The sequence below is a fragment of the Arachis ipaensis genome, chromosome B4 (genome assembly GCF_059453495.1).
Source record: "Arachis ipaensis isolate K30076 ecotype BB chromosome B4, ASM5945349v1, whole genome shotgun sequence".
NCBI lineage: Eukaryota > Viridiplantae > Streptophyta > Magnoliopsida > Fabales > Fabaceae > Arachis > Arachis ipaensis.
Window position 1 is genome coordinate 57,704,165 of NC_142439.1, and position 5,120 is coordinate 57,709,284.

The window sequence follows — 5,120 nt, forward strand, 5'->3', positions numbered from 1 at the left end:
AGAGACGTTCTTTGATGACATATGATCGTGCAGAGGATTAGTAGACGACCTTCCACCTTTTGATGATGATCCACCTGACTTGAGTTTTGAAGACCTAGAACGTACTTTCCCTCGCTTTAGTAGTTTAGAGGGACTAGGTGAGTATAGAGTCTAGGCTAGCCTGGGCGCCAGCTTAGGGACTTCTTGAACAGGTCAGGACCTGCGATGTTGTATGTATATATATGTATATAGATATTATTTAGCTATATCTAGGGGTGTTCTAACTAAAAGGCTATACTCTAATAAAGCTGGATCACGGAATGTTATCAACTGCTTGAGATGTATTTATGTGTGGTTGTTTATAACCGTTTTATCCTTTATTATTTGTGAATTGCTTATGAATGATTCTATTTATTAATCCAAATGTTTAAAAAAAAAGGTACCTCGCAAACTAATTATGCTTTTAACAATGACTCAGGCTCATATAATAAATAATAGATAATAATTAGGAAGACAAGTTGGTAGAGCTCAGTTTCTAGTATGATCATGACGTACCAAAAATTGGGTCGTTACAGTTTTCATTTAAGAGAGGTGATGGATTCATAGGATATTCATAACTTTAAGGCATAGACTCTAATCTTTATTTATTATTTGATGGAAATAATATAAATTAGGCATAAAAGCAGACACTTAGCAAAAAAAGAAAAGAAACTAAAGACATAAAGACAAATGACTCTAATTTTAATACTCATATACTCTTAAAATAGATAAAAGGTTATCACAGAGTTAGGACTCAACAACCTTTGCTTTGGGAGGTAGATGCCTCTTTAGTCTGTGGGGTGCTTGGCCCTTCAAGAGATAGCTTTTGGCTCTTCAGCTCTTTCAGTTCACGTCCTTGCTCTTCTTGTTCCCTAAGCAGTTTGCAGAGCATGCTGTTTTGATTTTGCTGTTCTTCTTTCAGTTGATCCATAGCTTCTTGCAACTTGGTGATAGATGCTTCTAGGCGCCCCCAGTATTCAAATTGAGGAATTTCTTGGAGGAACTCCTGTGCTCTCCCTTCCATTGACTTTTTGGTGATTAGTTGCTCAACTGAAATATACTCATCTACTCCCATTTTTATTCCAGCATCTTTACATAACAGGGAGATCAAGCTTGGATAAGCCAATTTGGCATCTTTGGAGTTCTAGTTTGCAATTTTGTAAAGCTCACAAGAAATCAGCTGATGAACTTCCACTTCTTTTTCCAGCATAATGCAATGAATCATCACTGCTCTTTCGATGGTGACTTCAGAGCGGTTGCTAGTGGGCAGTATAGAGCGCCCAATGAAGTTGATGCCAGGGCATCTTGGCCAGTTTCACTGACCTTTTCTTTACTGTTTTTAGGTTAGTTTCATGCATTTCTTTAGGAAATAAGCTAGTTTTGGGTAAATATTCACTTATGCCTTGACTCAAGCATACATTGTGCATTTTACATGATTTCATGAGGATTTTGCATAAGTTTAGTGACAAATATTATGTTGCATTACTCATGACTTGGACTAGAGCTTTGATGCATTTTGTTGCTTGATTTCAGGACCAAAAAGAAGCAAGAAAAGGGGAGGTAACTTGCAAGATTAATGAGAAAAGTGATTGCCAATAACACTCTCAAAAAAGCCATCAATGCCCACGTTAGAGAGTCACGTTAACCAAGTTAACGTGAACTCTAACGTGGAGAAGAGAAGTTGAGCCAACGTTAGTGACACTCAACATTGTCACTAACGTTGGCAATCACTCATAAGTGGCCACGTTGGAAGCCACGTTAACCTAGTTAACGTGGCCTCTAACGTTAAAGGGGGGAAGAGAAGCCAACGTTAGTGACACTCAACATTGTCACTAACGTTGGCCTATGGTGCAAAGTACCACGTTAACTCCCACGTTAACTTGGTTAACGTGGGAACTAACGTAGAAGATGAAGAGTTGTCGACAACGTTAGTGACACTCAACATTGTCACTAACGTTGAAGCAACCACACAACCCCCAAGAGTCACGTTAACTTCCACGTTAACTTGGTTAACGTGGAAGCTAACGATGAGAAATGAAGGATGAGCCAATGTTAGTGACACTCAACATTGTCACTAACGTTGGGATGGCTGAAAGATGGCCACGTTAGAAGCCACGTTAACCTAGTTAACGTGGACTCCAACGTGAGACCTAGGGGCACATTGGAACGTTAGTGACAATGTTGAATGTCACTAACGTTCTCGAAGGATGGCAAAGGCCACGTTAGAAGCCACGTTAACCTAGTTAACGTGAGCTTTAATGTGAAGCAAGAAGGGGCACACTGGAATGTTAGTGACAATGTTGAGTGTCACTAACATTCTCGAAGGTTGACAAGGCAACGTTAAAAGCCACGTTAACCTAGTTAACGTGGGTTTTAACGTGAGGCAAAAGGGGTGCATTGGAACGTTAGTGACAATGTTAAGTGTCACTAACATTCCCGAACTTGGACTTTCACTAAATGATTAACACTCCTTACGCCCTGAGCTTAAGTCTCTGCCCACTCCGCACTTTCTCTCTGCAAGTAAAGCCAAGCCCAAATAAAGAAAGGAACTGCTTCAAACTCAAGATCCAAAGGCCCAAGACTTGAAGAGTGAACTAGAAGCTGAGAAGACTAGTATATATAGGAGTAGCTTTGAATTGTAAGAGAGTTCTGGAGGCTGAAGAACCACTCTCTGTATTTTACTTTCTTTGCAATTTCTAGTTTTATGATGTATTCTCCATCTTTGTTTTCATTTTCAAGAGCTATGAACAACTAAACCCCTTTCATTGGGTTAGGGAGCTCTGTTGTAATTTGATGGATCAATACTAATTTTCATTGTTCTTCTTCTATCTTTCCTCTTGATTTTACTTGAAAGCTTTCGATCTTCATCCAATTGAGTAGTTATCTTGGAAGGGAAGCTATTCAAACTTGGATCAACAATGATTAGATTGGAAGATCACTAGATTGAGCATTTTATTTTGTGAATTTCATTTTCCTGTTTGAGTGATTTACTTTTTGTTTTAGCTAAACTTCTTCCCTTCTCCCTCTACCCGTTTGTTTTTCTTTGTTATTTTCAATTCTGTTTGCTAACCCACTAACTGTTTGATATATTGCATCACCCACAACTAACAATAACTCTGACACAAATACTGTCTGCACCTATTTTCTTTGCTTGTACTTGTTGGTTGTATGACAGGGAGAAGAAGTGGGGCTTCAACTTCCTTTGATTCTGAACCAGAGAGAACCTTCCTTAGACTAAGGAGGGAGGCAAAAGGAAAATGAGTAGTTGGTGCTGAAGAAGAGGAGGAACAGTTTGAGGAATACTTTGAACCAAACATGGAAGAAAACATGGAAAATCATCATGAAGGAGAGACTCACAACTATGGCAGAGGAGGTGGAGCAAATTATGCTGGGGAGGATAGAAGAGTTTTGGGCTCTTACATTAATCCAAACCCAGGAAATTGTGGAAGTAGCATCCAAAAGCCAACAATCCATGCCAACAACTTTGAACTTAAACCACAGCTCATCACCCTTGTTCAGAACAACTGTTCGTTTGGAGGAGGTGTTCAAGAAGATCCCAACCAACATTTGACCACCTTTCTGAGAATATGTGACACAGTAAAATCTAATGATGTTCATCCTGACGCCTATAGATTGCTCTTATTTCCCTTCTCACTTAGAGACAAGGCAGCCAAGTGGCTGGAATCCTTCCCAAGGGAGAGCTTGACAACTTGGGAGGATGTGGTGAACAAATTCTTAGCAAGATTCTACCCTCCTCAACGAATCAATAGGCTGAGAGCTGAGGTTCAAACTTTCAGGCAACAAGATGGTGAGACTCTGTATAAAGCATGGGAGAGGTTCAAAGACTTAACAAGGAGGTGTCCACCTGACATGTTCAACGAATGGGTGCAGCTGCACATTTTCTATGAAGGGCTCTCTTATAAGTCAAAGAAGGCAGTAGACCATTCATCTGGAGGGTCCTTGAACAAGAAGAAGACCATTGAGGAAGCCATAGATGTTATTGAAATAGTAGCAGAAAACGACTACTTCTATGCTTCCGAAAGAGGGAACACAAGAGGAGTGATGGAGCTAAACAATGTAGACGCTCTGTTGGCCCAAAACAAGCTCATTACCCAGCAGCTGGCTGACCTCACCAAGAAGATGGAGATGAACCAAGTAGCAGCAATCTCCACTTCATCAACAACACAAGAAGGAGTAAACCAAGAAGCAGAAGGGAGTCAGGAGCAAGCCAACTACATTGGGAATTCACCAAGGAAAAACTATGATCCAAACTCCAAGACTTACAACCCTGGATGGAGAAATCACCCGAACTTTGGGTGGGGAAGTGAGCAAGATCAAAACCAAGACCAGAGATGTTACAACTCCAACAACAATGCAGCTCACCAACAATTCACCCAGAGGACATCTCAACACCCCCACAACAACACTTCTCCACATACTTATCAAAACCAAAACAACACATCTGCTCCGAACCACTCATCAATTGATGACAGGCTCTCTAAGATTGAAGCCTTACTTGAAGGAATATGCCAAGAGATTCAAAAAAATAAGGTGTTCAAAGAGGAGGTGCGAGCCAATATTAAGAACCAGGGAGAAATCATTAGGAAGATGGAATTCCAGGTGGGATATTTAGCTGAAAAAATTTCCAAACCTACTGATAGCTTCCCAAGTGACACTGAGAAAAACCCCAAGGGAGAAGCAAAGAAAGTAAGATGGGAAGATTGCAAAATGGTCACTACAAGTGATCAAGAGATTGAAGACAAGCAAGGAAAAATGTGCAAACAACCTGAAGACAACTCAACAAAGGAGGAGGATAGAGATCACAAAGAACCAGAAATCTCACAACAAGAGCTGCTGAAGCTCTATGCACCATTCCCTCAACTGCTCAATGGTGCTGTGGGAAAAAGAATATACTCAAGGTTCCTAGACTTATTTTCATCTCTGCATGTGAACATACCATTCATCAAGGCAATTCAACAAATGCCTGCATTCATCAAGTATATGAAGGAACTTCTTCCCAGGAAAAGCTCACTCAAGGGAGGGCAGACTATAGTGATGAACAAGGAATGTAGTGCCCTTATTCAACCTGAGTTGCCTACAAA

The 5,120-nt window shown here is 40.4% G+C and overlaps 1 non-coding gene across 1 annotated transcript; it reads right to left on the reverse strand.

Moving 5' to 3' along the window:
- Positions 1 to 3,786: 3,786 nt before the first annotated feature.
- On the reverse strand, positions 3,787 to 3,890 carry LOC148567697 (small nucleolar RNA R71). Its single transcript, XR_015883086.1, has one exon. It is a non-coding gene; the product is annotated as a small nucleolar RNA R71 (small nucleolar RNA).
- Positions 3,891 to 5,120: the final 1,230 nt, after the last annotated feature.